The sequence below is a fragment of the Epinephelus fuscoguttatus genome, linkage group LG17 (assembly GCF_011397635.1).
Source record: "Epinephelus fuscoguttatus linkage group LG17, E.fuscoguttatus.final_Chr_v1".
In the NCBI taxonomy this organism is placed as follows: Eukaryota; Metazoa; Chordata; class Actinopteri; order Perciformes; family Serranidae; genus Epinephelus; species Epinephelus fuscoguttatus.
Window position 1 is genome coordinate 36289941 of NC_064768.1, and position 16092 is coordinate 36306032.

Below are 16092 nucleotides of genomic sequence, written 5' to 3' on the forward strand. Positions count from 1 at the left end.
CAAACCAGAGATGTTGTAGTCTGCCTCTCAATACTTTGTAACCTCCCACCCTGTCTGTGACACTCAGCCCCTTTTCTTCCTACTGAACATAAATCTTGGTCACACTGTTTAGACTTTTTAACCTGTTCAGATCCCCAGTCCATCCTAACTGACATAACTTTTCTAGGATGTCTAGATCTAAATGCAAAGAATTATTTGATGAGATGTCTATAGGCCAAACACAGTGTTCCACGTCATCTAAAATAGACTTCAGTAGAGCCACGCCCCCTTTTTAACAAGCATGGACGACCGTGACATAGGGAGGAAGCACAAGGCACGTTTCAGTCTATTAAACATATTGTCAAGGTACATATGTTGCCTTTAAAGTACACATTAGATATTATATTACCAATACATATCCCAATTTTTATTAAAAATATCTGTCCGGGGCACTGGTGGCTTAGTGGTAGAGCAGGCGCCCCATGTATAAGGCTGTTGCCGCAGCAGCCTGGGTTCAACTCCAGCCTGTGGCCCTTTGCTGCATGTCACTCCTTCTCTCTCTCCCCCTTTCACGTTTGTCTGTCCTATCCAATAAAGGCTAAAAAGCCCCAAAAAATATCTTAAAAAATAAAATAAAAATCTGTTCATTCAAGTGGCTCTGAGAGTCACCAGAAGTCAAAAAGGGAATATTAATATTAATCTCAAGAGGTTTTAAACAGACTGTTTTCAGGAGACACTTCAGAAATTGATATTTTGAGTAGTGATGACAAATACAATACACAATATATATGCATTGTGTTTTAAAGCATCACTTTATTCACTGATAAGAGTTAATTATTCATGAAAAATAGATAAACTCATGTTATTTGTTGACAAGAGGTCAATTAAAATCATTTATTGTCATTTTTATTAGATAGTTAGATTCTGCGTTTAGATTGTAATGCAACAAAAAACAAAGCACACATATATGTATATATATATATATATGTATATATATATATATATATATATACAGTACAGGCCAAAAGTTTGGACACACCTTCTCATTCAATGCGTTTTCTTTATTTTCATGACTATTTACATTGTAGATTCTCACTGAAGGCATCAAAACTATGAATGAACACATGTGGAGTTATGTACTTAACAAAAAAAGGTGAAATAACTGAAAACATGTTTTATATTCTAGTTTCTTCAAAATAGCCACCCTTTGCTCTGATTACTGCTTTGTACACTCTTGGCATTCTCTCCATGAGCTTCAAGAGGTAGTCACCTGAAATGGTTTCCACTTCACAGGTGTGCCTTATCAGGTTAATTAGTGGAATTTCTTGCTTTATCAATGGGGTTGGGACCATCAGTTGTGTTGTGCAGAAGTCAGGTTAATACACAGCCGACAGCCCTATTGGACAACTGTTAAAATTCATATTATGGCAAGAACCAATCAGCTAACTAAAGAAAAACCAGTGGCCATCATTACTTTAAGAAATGAAGGTCAGTCCGGAAAATTGCAAAAACTTTAAATGTGTCCCCAAGTGGAGTCGCAAAAACCATCAAGCGCCACAACGAAACTGGCACACATGAGGACCGACCCAGGAAAGGAAGACCAAGAGTCACCTCTGCTTCTGAGAATAAGTTCATCCGAGTCACCAGCCTCAGAAATCGCAAGTTAACAGCAGCTCAGATCAGAGACCAGATGAATGCCACACAGAGTTCTAGCAGCAGACCCATCTCTAGAACAACTGTTAAGAGGAGACTGCGCGAATCAGGCCTTCATGGTCAAATAGCTGCTAGGAAACCACTGCTAAGGAGAGGCAACAAGCAGAAGAGATTTGTTTGGGCCAAGAAACACAAGGAATGGACATTAGACCAGTGGAAATCTGTGCTTTGGTCTGATGAGTCCAAATTTGAGATCTTTGGTTCCAACCGTGAGATCTTTGGTTGTGAGACGCAGAAAAGGTGAACGGATGGATTCCACATGCCTGGTTCCCACTGTGAAGCATGGAGGAGGAGGTGTGATGGTGTGGGGGTGTTTTGCTGGTGACACTGTTGGGGATTTATTCAAAATTGAAGGCACACTGAACCAGCATGGCTACCACAGCATCCTGCAGCGACATGCCATCCCATCCGGTTTGCGTTTAGTTGGACGATCATTTATTTTTCAACAGGACAATGACCCCAAACACACCTCCAGGCTGTGTAAGGGCTATTTGACCAAGAAGGAGAGTGATGGAGTGCTGCGGCAGATGACCTGGCCTCCACAGTCACCGGACCTGAACCCAATCGAGATGGTTTGGGGTGAGCTGGACCGCAGAGTGAAGGCAAAGAGGCCAACAAGTGCTAAACACCTCTGGGAACTCCTTCAAGACTGTTGGAAAACCATTTCAGGTGACTACCTCTTGAAGCTCATGGAGAGAATGCCAAGAGTGTGCAAAGCAGTAATCAGAGCAAAGGGTGGCTATTTTGAAGAAACTAGAATATAAAACATGTTTTCAGTTATTTCACCTTTTTTTGTTAAGTACATAACTCCACATGTGTTCATTCATAGTTTTGATGCCTTCAGTGAGAATCTACAATGTAAATAGTTATGAAAATAAAGAAAACGCATTGAATGAGAAGGTGTGTCCAAACTTTTGGCCTGTACTGTATATATAAAACTACCTAACGTTAGCTCAAGTGCATAGGCAACAACCTGTTTTATACATCCAAATGAACTGCTTGGCAACCAAACCAGACATCTAACCGAGATTGGCCTTTATTTGTCTAAGGCCATGTTTACACGAAAATGATCCACTGAAAACAGAATCATTTCCCATTTTCGTTTTGAAAAAAGTTCCGTGTTTAGACGACAACGTTTTGATAACAATCGCCATGCACACAGATTCGCAAAATGACCAAAAACACTGCAGTATACATGCCAGGCCAGTAGTTGGTGGTGCGACACTTACGCTTCCTTCTACTGGGCGGTGATGTATAAACATTAACAAACAAAATGGCGACGAGGTGGAGTTGCTCCAGTAAATCTACACTATGATGGAGAAGTGTTGCTAAATTCAACAGGGTGAGCAGCACAAGCAGAGCTCGGGAGTCCACCATTGTTGTTGTGATGGTCGACTTTCTGGCGCATGCCTAGTGAAAGAAGTGGAAGTGTAATGCACATGTGCGAAAAGTCTCTTATATTGCAAGTTTACATGACAAGAGAGACGGTGCCATTTCTGAAAAATTGCACTCTGGAAACGTTTTCAGGCACCCAAAACGCCGCTGTCATGTAAACTGTCGCCGCGGTTGTGTCAGCCATAACGCAACTAAAGTTTACTGTTTTCAGTTGAAATCGTTGTCGTATAAGCGGGACCTAAATGTGCACCGACGCTGTGCTGGTGAAAGAGACTGGGCGTTTAATTAGGGATAGACTTTTAATTTAAGCTTTATGGTACCTAAATTAAAATGAAACATAATTTCATTACACAACACAACTAAAATAAAATTGCAGGTTCTCAGACTGTTATGTATATATGTTCTATATATTATATCTGAAACTGATACCACAGTGAGAGATTTCTCTCTTCTTCTTTATGTGATACCTAGTCCCGCTCTATTGTGCTGTGATTAGCTAGTACTCGCCCTAACCATGACCTCTTTGCCCCTACCCTGACCCCCTCAGACCTTGTTGTGTAACATGACAAGTACTAGCCAATCACAGCACAGCAGGGCGGGGCCAGGCGGGACACTCCTAGGGAAAAAAGTGTCGTGACAAGCAGTGCTAGTGGAATTTTATAATCCTATGAAGGAGAGTCCTCATCGTCTCCTCAGAGTCCTTACTGTAGCAAGATGCTGTGAAATGAGACAGAGACAGTCAGCAGATGGTGTCTCCTCTCTGGAAGAATCTACCCTTTGGCCTCCGAACCGTTCCTCTCCTTCTGACCAATCAGGTGCCTCAGATCCCTGTTGGGTGTGCTGGGCCCCCTCCCGCTCCGGCATCTGGTCCAACATTTGAAATAATGAAGGTAATAATAATGAGCTTAAGTCTCCACCCCACAGGAAGGCGAGAGGTCAAACTACCTACGGTGAGTTCACACCCAACGCATTCCATGAGCAGCTCGAGGATCCATCATCAGAGAGGCTGCACTGTTTGCACCTCAGTTTACAGCTAACAGTGTTCTGAAGCTAAAGTTTAAGCTTTCAGTGTGGTTTTGGTCATCATCTCTATTGGCTATGATAACATGCTGTATAGTATTTCTCGCAGAGTCATTGCTCTCTTCATCTCCAGGTGTAACTGAAGGTGAGTACACCCTAATGTTAGTAATAATTCACAGTCTATAAACTGAAAACACCAGACCATCTCTCCCATAAGTTTGTCTCGCCTGGTGAAATATTCATAACTCTGATCCACTGGCTGCTCGTGTTTATTTCCCCTTTTGATTTATTTTTACTGACGATGCTGTTCCCAAAAATACAGTAAGCTGAAAACTTGTCAGCCAGTAGTGTGATTCAACATCCAAACTATTTCCTGTTTACACATCCAGCAGACACAGAGAGTTCGCATTTTTTTGTGACCACTTAGAATAAGTGAATCCAACACTGACTCTCCTTTTAGCTGTTTTGTTGCTTTTGACCATAGGCAGTATACACACTGTAAAAATGAAGTGAACATATAGGGATATTACTGAAAACCTGACGCACATGGGGTTGCCTTTTTGCATATATAGCAAATGACACTGTTTTTAAATTAATAATATTAGCTTTTTGTCATTTATCTTTGAGCACAGGTATATTTCAAAGGTGGCAATCTGAATCACTTGCAAGGGCCCACTCTCCCTATGGGCCCCTCCACCCCAGGGGCCTCAGTGCAAATGCACAGCTGCTATAGTGTGCCTATACTCCAGCCAGCCACCAGGGGGCGACTGAGATGTTTTTCTGGGTTTGGAGAGCTGTCATGTCGTCCATCTTTATTGTACAGTCTGTGGTAGCCCAGCAGCGACAGGCTTTGAAGCCAGTTTCACATAGTGGCAAAAAGTGGAATTACACCATCTGGGTCTGTCACATGATGCCATAGACTTACACTCAGTACGTTTACACACACAGCTTAATCGAGCTATGCTCAAAATTCGATTTTGGCGTCTAATCGGACTTCTGTCCTTGTCCCAGTTTACAAGCAACTGAGAAAATCAAATGACTGACGGGAACGTGTCCTCCTCCTCAACACTAGGTGGTGATATGCGTCGTTTCAGCGGGTTAATACGGCCCCCTTTCCGGTTGACCTATTACGTCACTTAATAATAAACAACTGGAGTCAGGCAGCAGACCGGCATTTTCGAACAACAGAAAGATGGATAATCGTACAGCGTTACTGATTGTGCAGATAAGGTGCACGCTATACCTCGTGGTCATGGTGATTTCGAGAGGCAAACAAGAACGGCGTATGCTGTTGGAGGGCTACAACATTAGCATGTCTTGTCTGTTCCGGGGTCATACGCCAGCGCGGGGGGTGTGGAGCATGCGCACATGCATTGTCTAGTTTAACTCTGATTACGGCGTATACATGCGGGAGAAAAATCAAATTCCAATCACATAGTCTGGGTGTCCTAATCGGAGTTGGAGAACTCTGATATTAGTCGGAGTAACGCATTTACATGCACTTCAGTTGTCCAGTTATAGTCGGATTAAGGCAATAATTTGTTTTTTTCAAGTGTCATGTAAACAAACTGACTGTGAAAGAGACGTCTTTAAATCAGTGGATTAATTTTTTTTAGTTTCACAACAACTGTGAAATGAATATTTCACTATGAAGATTTGATCCATTCAGTGCATCAACATTTCAAAAGTCTAGAGGAGCTGTATGATAAAATGATTTAATCCCATTTAAGTTAGCGTTAGCGTCAGCGGTAAGTCTCTTGGGCCCCACAATATGGAACATCCGGGTAATTTCATTGAAATTGAAATAGAGTTTTTTTCTTTGGCCTCATGCGCCACTGAGCAACTTTCATAGGAATGAACAAGGCCCCGCCCCCAACACTGTATCCAGTTCTCTCAATACATCTATGGTGTGGGTAGGCAACCTTTAGACCCTCTCAGTGGCTCCCTGTGGCTTTGATATAAAATTATCTGGAAATGAATAACAGTTATTGAACATTCAGATTTTCATTCGTCATTGTTGTAGGCCTGAAGTGATCATTGCTTTCGACAGCTGTAAAAATGTGTACCCTATACATTAAATTAAAAAAAGGTTTAACGATTCATCAACTAAAATCTGCGTCACACGTCTACGACTTGGTGCCTTTTCCTGAGTCTCTCTAGTGTGAGTAGCTCTGGGTTCCAAATCCAAAAATGGAAAAGCATTGGAGGAAAATAACAGATTTAACACTGTGTGGACAGATTTATTTGCTTTCACCATCAATGCTGCAAAGTTAAGGTACTAAATGATTATAAATAGCCCTCTGCAGAGTCGCCACCTCGTAGTAAATCTTATCAGTGAATGCTCATTTAGACCTTATCCTAATGTTGATGCGCTAAGACTTAATAGACTGTTATCTTCATTCAAATATGTTTTGCGGCTCCAGACAGCTTTTTTATTTTTTTTGGCCAATAATAGTAAAGTAATAGTAAAGGTTGCTCACTCCTGCTCTACCAACTCTTCAGGAGCTCCACTACATTCAAAGCTAGTCGCTAACTGACTGTCTGCCGTTTGGCGCTGGGCAGGTCGTGTATAGTGACTTTATAAGACCTTTTTTTTTCTTAAGACATGGTTGATGGAGTAAAATACTAAATTTGCAGGTCAGAAAATAACAAAACAATAAGCTGAAATGTGCTAAAATACTCCATAAAACTTAGAGGAACTGCAAGGTTGATTTCCTTTCACATAGTTGATCCATTGTTCATGTAAATATACCAATTACTGCAGCTTTAATATTCTCATGACACATCTACAACTGTAACTGGGCTGAAAAAACAGCCAGCAATAAAGTCTGTAAACCACTGTGGGTCTGCTGAAGGTGAAGTGGTTGATCCCAACTTGTTCCAGCCGCACTAATGACACAGATGCCAACACGTCATACTCTATCATGCCTACCTGTGGGCAAAACAAATGGCACCACCATTCTCAACAGAGGGCTGTTATGCTAACAAATTGAGTGTAGCTAGCCAAATAAAAGGTCAAGGTCAAATTTATTTATATAGCACATTTAAAACAACTGAGGTTTGCCAAAGTGCTGTACAATCTAGAAAGCAATAAAGTATTAAAATACAACTATAGAAATAAAAATACAGTATTAAAGCACACAGTACATAGAAATATTAAGAGTAACAATAGAAAACAAAATAAAGTGCACAATAGGCACAAAATTCAATAAAAACAGTCCATACATCGGCAATGTTCGGCTCAACACGCGTCAGATGCTAACGAGAAAAGATGGGTCTTCAGCAACGACTTAAATATCCTCAAGAGTCTGGGCAGATCTAATATACAGTGGTAAGCTGTTCCACAATTTTGGGGCAGCCACCGCGAAGGCTCGGTCGCCTTTAGTTTTGAGCCTAGATATTGGGACATCTAGAAGCAACTCATTTGATGACCTCAGTGCTCTAGCTGGTGTGTGAACATGGATGAGTTCAACTAAGTACTGCGAGGCCAGACCATTCAATATCTTAAAAACAAACATCAAAATCTTAAAATCAATCCTGCAGCAGACAGGAAGCCAATGCAAAGAGGCCAGAACCGGTGTGATGTGGTCACGTTTTTTCGTGCTGGTCAAAAGGCGAGCAGCAGCATTTTGCACTAGCTGCAGACGCCGCAAAGAACGTTTATCTAAGCCCACATACAGAGAGTTGCAGTAATCAAGCCTAGATGTAATGAAGGCATGGATAACTCTCTCCAAGTCTTTGGGTGAGAGATAGGGCTTTACTTTGGCAAGCAGGCGAAGCTGAAAGAAAGCACCTTTGACCACAGAACCAATTTGCCTGTCAAACTTAAAAGCACTATCAAAAGTGACACCAAGGCTTTTAATAAAAGAACAGTTTTTGGAAGCCAAGGGGCCCAGAGCACCAACAGAGTTATTTACACATTCTGGATATCCAAATACAATAACCTCAGTCTTATTATCATTTAGATTCAGGAAATTTAGGCCCATCCAAGTTTTTATGTCATTAAGACAAGCTAACAGAGAGTCCTTACATTTTAATTTTAAAGGAAGGTACACTTGGACATCATCTGCAAAGCAATGAAAAGAAACATTATGCTTACGGAGAATGGAACCTAGAGGCAGCATATATAAAGAAAACAATAAAGGGCCCAAAATGGAGCCTTGGGGGACCCCACAGGTAAGAGGGGCCACATTTGAGGAGAATTCACCCAGATGGACAGAGAAACTCCTGTCGGTTAGGTACGCCTGTAGCAACTTGAGGGCAGCACCTTTAATGCCTACACAGTGATCTAGGCGTGATAAGAGGGTCCTGTGATCAACAGTATCAAAGGCAGCCGTCAAATCTAAGGTCACCAGGATAGCGGCACATCCTGAGTCCACAGTTAAGACAAGATCATTAAACACTCTTAAAAGAGCAGTTTCAGTACTGTGACCAGACCTAAAACCAGATTGAAACTTCTCATAGATATCATTTTGTACTAAAAATAATTGCAACTGTACAGCAATTACTTTCTCTAACACTTTGGACAGGAAGGGTAATTTGGAGATGGGCCTGAAGTTGGAGAGAACAGAGCGGTCCAGGCTGGGCTTTTTAATGAGTGGCTGCACTATAGCATGTTTAAAAGGGGCAGGAAAACACCCTGAACTAAGACAGTTATGAATCAGAACAAGAATAAAAGAGCCAACTGAATCAAAAACCTCTTTAAAAAGGTGCGAGGGAATACTGTCTGAGAGAATACCTATGATTTCAGCATGTCAGAGGTTTATTTTATTTTAGCAGCCTATATCTACCAGATTGGGAACATTATATTGACAAAACTCAATATTGTTGGTCTATCTCAGTGTTCCCTCTTCTTACCTTGACCCCACTGAATAGCCAGGTGTGAAATACTTTGATATTTTAAATCTATTAGATCAGGCCCGATGTAATATCCACTTTTGTCTTCTTAAAGGTTCAGTTTTTCAGGCTCTGCAGGCTATCACAATTTTGTTCTGGGTTCTTTACCCAGGCACACACAGTAAATTTTAGACTGTTTTTGTTGTTGTTTGCAGGCAAATGTTAAAGGAGGCATTACAAAGTCAATAGAGAGCATGAATTGTGGGCTGTGAACTGTGGGCGGGACTTAATTGCGCACTTTCTCTATTGTTTTTCCCGGCTCTCTGCTAAGTTCCAGCCCAACTCATTGATGCATGAAGCAGATGATGAAGTAGTGCAGGAGTTGTGAGTATCTTGTCCTTCTTTAAAACGGGTCAAGGCCATTTATAATCAACCAGCAACACGGGCCTTATTCCTTTTCTCTGAGAGGACCAGAGGAGAGACTCTTCATCATAGTGGGGCTTCTTCCTCTGGTATGCCTAATCAATCGAAGGCCTTGATTAGTCACCACTGGAATGATTCATCTTTATACCGTGCTCTTCTCCCTTGGGGAGAACGTATAGCAGGGAAGTGTTATCTTTTCTTTAACTTTCAGGACATGCAGTGAGCCTCAGCTTCAGGGGCTCATTCGGACTGTGAGAGAACGAGGCAGGATGGGACACAGGGAAACATGTCTCTCTAATTGAAAACTCCCTAACCTCATCCTCCTATAAACAACCACAGCAACAACAAAACAAAACTTCTGACAAGCCACATGGATTAAGAGACTGATTTGTGGCCAGCTGGAGGACAGTGGAGCCCACAACAAGGCTGCAGGACAGTCTCTGCTCTGAGGCCCAGAGGAGGGGAAGTCACGGGGGTGGTGGTGGTGGGAGGCCATAAAGCCTGGCAGAGCCATGCTGTTGCACCGTTTACAGTTGTAGTCAATTCGGAGATCAATGGAGAAACAGTCCTGAAGACTTCAGAGGAAAGCTGCATTGTTGCGGTGGAGTGTTTTACATGAGCCTTCCTTTCATACGAGACAGGACTTTGTTGAGAGCATTTGTTTCTCATTTTCCGCTGGTCTGGGGATCCAGTGCGGTTAAGCACCAAAAGGTTTTTGTTTAAATTTCAAGAGCATAAAGAATCCCATTTTGACATGTGAACACATACATGTTCTACAAACTCTGTGGTGACTGTATCAAAGTGGGGCTGATAGATTATACAGTCAAATGCAAATCAAATCCATTTGCTTTGTGAGATTTACTAAAATCAAATTTAAATTAGAAGATTAAAGTATTGCAGCTATTGTGCAGATTTTTTTGTTTTTCAAAAGAGGATAGATCTGGTTTTGGACTTGTGGAAACAACCCTGTTGGTGGGTGTTGGACTAAGAGTCTCATCCTACTCTCTAATGTGTTATGTGTGAGCTCAGTCCTGCGTGTTCTTTAATGAAGCAATAGGAGAAGATATTCGGTCTCAGTTAATGTAGTTTATTAAGCAGTAAAGGAATAAAATTACAGAGCTCTGGGTCTCAACTTAGGTGTGTCAACAAAGGTGTGTCAGTTCACGAAGTCTGACCTCCTGTCCTTTCCCTGACTCAGTATATTTGAGCGTAACAGAGTGTCATTGTGCAAGCAAGGCGTTGTCCTCATTGGCAGTTCCACTTCCTCCTTCACCACACCATGCCCCTGCCTCGTGTTAATCTGACTCCTTCCCGCTGGCGGTGGGGGCATGGTTCCTGTTTTGAAAGACAAGAGAACAACACAACTCCCTACACGTGCTGTACCTTACTATCTGTACATCACTTTCTATTCTTTTTACCATATATGAAACTAATTATCTAAGCATTGCGATATGTGCTCCTCAGACTTCATGTCTCTTCCTCTCCTGTACTTCTCCACTTCTGCAAAGCAAACACATTCAGATCAGCTGAAATCATCTCAGTATTCTCATTGTTCACACATCTAAAACTTATATAGTGAAACACAACTGATAGTAAAACACATAAAATCATTCTATTCCCAACAGTCCCCCTTTTGGCCTCATAGGACTGAGGCCACTTTTTTTTTCAGTCCCCATGTCTCCAGGTCACCCCTTTTAGGTCTTGGTATTACTGCACTTTTTGTTTCTTTTGAAACAAAAAGTTATAACTCCCCCTTTTGGTCTCATACACATGAGACCACTCATTTCTTTATTTTGTATTGCAAAAAGGTAAATATAAACGTGTAAAATATAAAAGTAAATATGGAGTGTAAATGTTCTGCAAGCGAATCTTTCTTGTATCCTGGCTTTATATTACTCAAACGTACTCTGGGCAAAGTGTTGCTTCAGAGGAGCTTCTAACCTTCACATTGATCACAGGATATCTTTACCGCACTTATGCTGAACTAAGAGTAAATGTAGGTGTGAGTGAGTTGTTTGGTTTTTTTTAGTCTTTATTGTCTCTTATGTCTTCCAGTGTTCGGGCAGGTGTCTCTGCCACTGCACACTGACTCCAGTGATACCATGTGTCACCTTTTCCCTGTAGTTTGACGGCGTGGGACGTCCGTTCCATGACTTTGTAGGGGCCAGTCCACCTATGCTCCACTTTCTTTTAATCACCTTGAGCAGGACCCACTCTGATGTTGGGTGCCCCTCTCCTTCTGCTCCCTCCTGAGCTGTGGTCACCTGTTTGGAGAAAACTGACACCAATGCTGTTAGTTGGTCATAATACAGTTTATATTGTAGAGGACTTTCTTCCTCTTCTGTAGTTTGAATCCCAGCTCCCGGTCCTGGGAACTGTTGCCCTGTTTTCAGCTCATATGGAGTAAAACCTGTCAGTGAGTTAACAGAGCTCCTGATGGATAATAGAGCTAGGGGTAGCGCATCCACCCAAGTCATTTTAGTCTGGGCACAAATCTTGCCTATTTTTCCCTTAATAGACTGATTCATTCTTTCCATTCTGCCCTGTGACTGAGGATGATAGACTGTACCAAATGTATGTTTTAGTCCCAGTGCTCTCTCTACTTCTTGTAGATCTCTGTTTTTGGAATGGGTTCCGTTGTCAGATCTGATTCTTTTGGGAAACCCATGCGTGGGAATGTATTGATTGATCAGAAATTTGATTACTGTCTTTGCATCCTCTGATTTGGCAGGTATGGCTTCTGGCCAACCAGTGTATGCATCCACTGCCACCAGAAGACACCTGTATCCTCCCACTCTCTCTAGCATGTCTGTATAGTCATTAATGACCTCTTGACCTGGGAGTTTGGGGAGGAAATCTCCCCTGATGTGGTTTCACCGTGGGTCTAACATTGTATTCTGTACATATTTTACATTCTCTGATGTGATTCTCATTCATGGCTGGCAGAAAAGGGTGCCACCAATGAGTGAGACCTCACACCATTTGCATCTTTCCACAATGAGTCACACCATGAGCTTCTTGAAGGACTGATCTCCTCAGCCCTGGGGGCAGTGCAGGTCTCCCGTCTGGGGACCCCCACATACCCTCTGTCTTTACTGCTCCTCTCCAGACTGTGAGCTCCTCTGGAGAGGCTTTCTGCTGTTCTGCTATTAACATATTTACATCACAGGGCGGCAGGAGTTTATGCACTGTTCTCTCTGTTTGTAGCATTACATACTGCTGACTGTATCCTGCCTTTCCTTTGGCTGCCACATCTGCTGCGTCATTCCCTCTGGAGACAACTGTCTCTGTTTTGTCATGACCCTTGCACTTAATCACTGCTACCTGTGCCGGCTTCATCAGAGCCTCCTGTAGCCTCTTCATATCTTTTTCGTGTTTAATGGGGGTTTTTGCTGCTGTTAAAAAACCAGATCTGATCCACTGTGTCATTTCCACATGGATTGCTCCTACGACATAGGCAGAGTCTGTGTAGATGTTCACTCTTTTCCCTTCTGACCATTCTAATGCTGCAATCATTGCTTGGAGTTCAGTCAGTTGAGATGATTCTTTTCCTGTCACACTTTCTGTAATCACTTCCTCAAACCCTGTCTCTGTCTGTCTTACCACTGCATATGCTGCTTTGAGTCCCTCCGTTGGATGTCTAAAACAACATCCATCTGTGAATAATGTTTTTTTACACATAGGGCCTAAGTCTTTAGCTTGATGTTTTGCATGCACTGCCAAGGATATGTGAGGGGAGGTTTCCTCCGCCGCCTCATATCACTGCAATTGCTCTGAGGTCGGTTCAACAGCTGCAGCCACTCCCTCATTTCCCACCAGTATGCAGGTGGATGTTATCTCCTACATTTTCCCTTCTATTTCATTATAAAATGCCTGTTGATACAGCTCGTCGCCAATCCTGTCATAATAAAGAGTTACATGGAGGGGATCGGGAGGAGGCGTGTAGGGATTTAATGACTGAACCCAGGGACGCCACGACTGATAGAGAGTGCCAATGCCAGGCGTCTCCATGGTTTCTGGCTCGAGAAGGCCCCAGTAGATATCAGCCCAATGTCCTTCAGCTGTGGGGGAGGTATCCGCTGATAACAACATTTGCGAGGAGGAATGCACAGTTGTTAACGAGCAGTTCACAGTGTAGCCATTTGGGAAGGTCACTATCAGCCCATCCGGGTGCAGAGTATGGAAGCTCCACACTTCAGCAGCACATCTCTCCCCAATAGATTCACAGGGCATGACAAAGGAGAAACACATCTGCGTGAAAATGTCTGTTCAGCCTGGAGTATGGTGGTAGTGAGTGGTTTGGTGAGCGGCAGATTTTGTGGTTGTCCCGAGAACCCAGTTAGTTCAACTGCTGAGGATGATATTTGGTGTTTAGACACAGGGAGATTCAAGGTGGCTCCACAAATAAAACACCCTCTACCGCCCTGACCCCCTCTTGGGCCGCCACGATCCCCACCCCTGCCTCTGAATCCTCCTGTACCTCCTCTCGAGCCACTCCAATGGGGAGGGCGAGGATCAACCCACTCTGGGGTCGGAAATAGATCTGGAGTGTGTATGGGGGAGGGCGGAGGCTGCTGAACCGTCTGATTGGTTGATTTTTTCTCTGCTTTTTTGCATCGTTGGTTTTACGACATGTATCTTCCAATTGGAGTTTCAACAGCTGAACCTGTGCTGACTCTGTACTGTCCTTCTCTGCCTTTCTCTGATGGCATTGTATATGACTTCATTAATCCTGTAAGCTTCACTGCTCTCTCCTCGTATTCTTCCCCTGAGTCTGTCTGACCATATCTGATCTCCCTCATCGTCTGCTTCCTGTGTCAGTCTCTTTACATGTGCTAACCCCTGTCTTATTTCCCTAGTTACTTCCTGTTTAGCTTTCTCATACTCCTCCTCATCCACCACATCTGCATTGATCACTCCCTCCTTAATCACCAGCAAAGGCATTTGCCTGTTGCTCCCCAAGTATGGTGGTGGAGATGGGGCTGGGGGTGTCTGAGGTAGCTCGGGATACAATCTATTATGGGTGGGCTCTGGTGGTGTCGGCGCAGGAACTGGCGCAGGAGTTGGCGGAGTTTGTTTGTCTCTGGGTTGTTTTTTTTTTTTTGTGAGTCTTATCAGTGTGTTTCCAATAAGCCATGGCAGTAACTGCCATCTGATGGAGCAAAGCACGTTTACGTTCCTTCTCCTCCTTCTGGTTTTTTCCATTGTCTTTTTATGAGTTTTGGTTTATTCTCCTTTTTTTGTATGTTCTTCCAAATCATCTCTCGCCTTTACCTCTGCAGCCAGCAATTTCTTTGTAACATTTGCTGCCTTCTCATCGCCAGGAAGCTCATTTTGGGCCTGTAATGCCTTCCATAAATCATCAAACACCTTTCCTACAGCCTGTCTCTGCTTATCTATTACTCCTGACAATAACTGTTTCCTAATCTCACCGCACTGTGTTTTTCTGGGATGGGAGGACACCCACCCTGCTCACGATAGTCCCTGTCAAATTCACCGTCCATGATGTCTCTCTGTCCCTCCTCTGTCCTTACTTATTTTACTCAGAGGGTACTACTCATCACGATGTTACAAAGCTTCACACAATTACAACAATACACACAATACTCAGCGCCACGTGACCGCTCTGCAGCGCAGTCCGTGTGGACTTCTTTTCCCCTTTCTACCGTTGTGATTTCGCTGCGTAAGTTCCACCAAATGCAGGCCGACACACCCAAGCTTCTACACCACTCTCCTAGGAGGGTGCGGGGTGCCTGTGGCTCGGCGGCAAATGGCTTCTATCTTAAGGCGAAATTACACAACTTCCTCTTTTTCTTCCCCACAGAACGCGACCACCGCTCAGGCACGAAAAGAGTTGGAATTCGAGTCACCTCTAAAAGACTCTACACAACTCTTCCGCCTAAAAATAGCTGGTTGTCGGTAAGCCACCCACAAAACAATAACCCCTTAAAAGACTTATTTACTTTACACTCCCAATATCAGGGTGGTTCTGGACCACTGAATAGATGTCTCAACATGAGCGATAGTATTCAGTGTTAGGGATCACATGGAAAACGCTCCCTGCCCGCAGAACTCTGTAACCTCTTTTTGTGTTGTAACAATCTACACAAAGGTCTTTCAACCTCAGACAACCCGTGTCTTCAGACTATATTCTCAGCTGTCCAAGGGGCAACCTTATGGGTTCCCCCCCGAGCTTATCAACCTCAGGACACTCGTCTTTTTCTTTTTTAGAGACTAGATGGAAAACCTAGTCTCAGGGCCTTACACCCGACTATGTTTCATATTTAGGAGTCAAATTTATGATTTGCTCCAGGGCCTTTCACCCTGTCCTGTCGAGGTGTTGAATATGTTTTGTATTTAGGAGTCAGATTTATGATTTGCTCCAGGGCCTTTCACCCTGCCCCGGGGCATTTCACTTTTGTTTTGTTTTAATTTTATTCCTTTACGTTTTAGACTAGGAGACTGTAGTAAAATGACAACACAATCTTTTAGCATTTCCAATTGCAGAACTTCGATAAAACAGGCGTCTGCTTAACTTTTTCTCAGACCGGCCAAGTGTTGTCACGATACTGTCGTCCTCCGCTGAATAGTCTTTATTCTGTCACTTCTCCGTCTTCATCACATCGGGGTCACCAAATTGTTGGACTAAGAGTCTCATCCTACTCTCTAATGTGTTATGTGTGAGCTCAGTCCTGCGTGTTCTTTAATGAAGCAATAGGAGAAGAT

At 43.1% G+C, this 16092-nt stretch overlaps 1 protein-coding gene across 1 annotated transcript in view; it reads right to left on the reverse strand.

Annotated features, from left to right (window-relative positions):
- The window catches only part of LOC125904589 (trophoblast glycoprotein-like), a 567815-nt gene that overhangs the window by 543732 nt on the left and 7991 nt on the right, over window positions 1-16092 (reverse strand). The gene's annotated exons all lie outside the window — the stretch shown is intronic.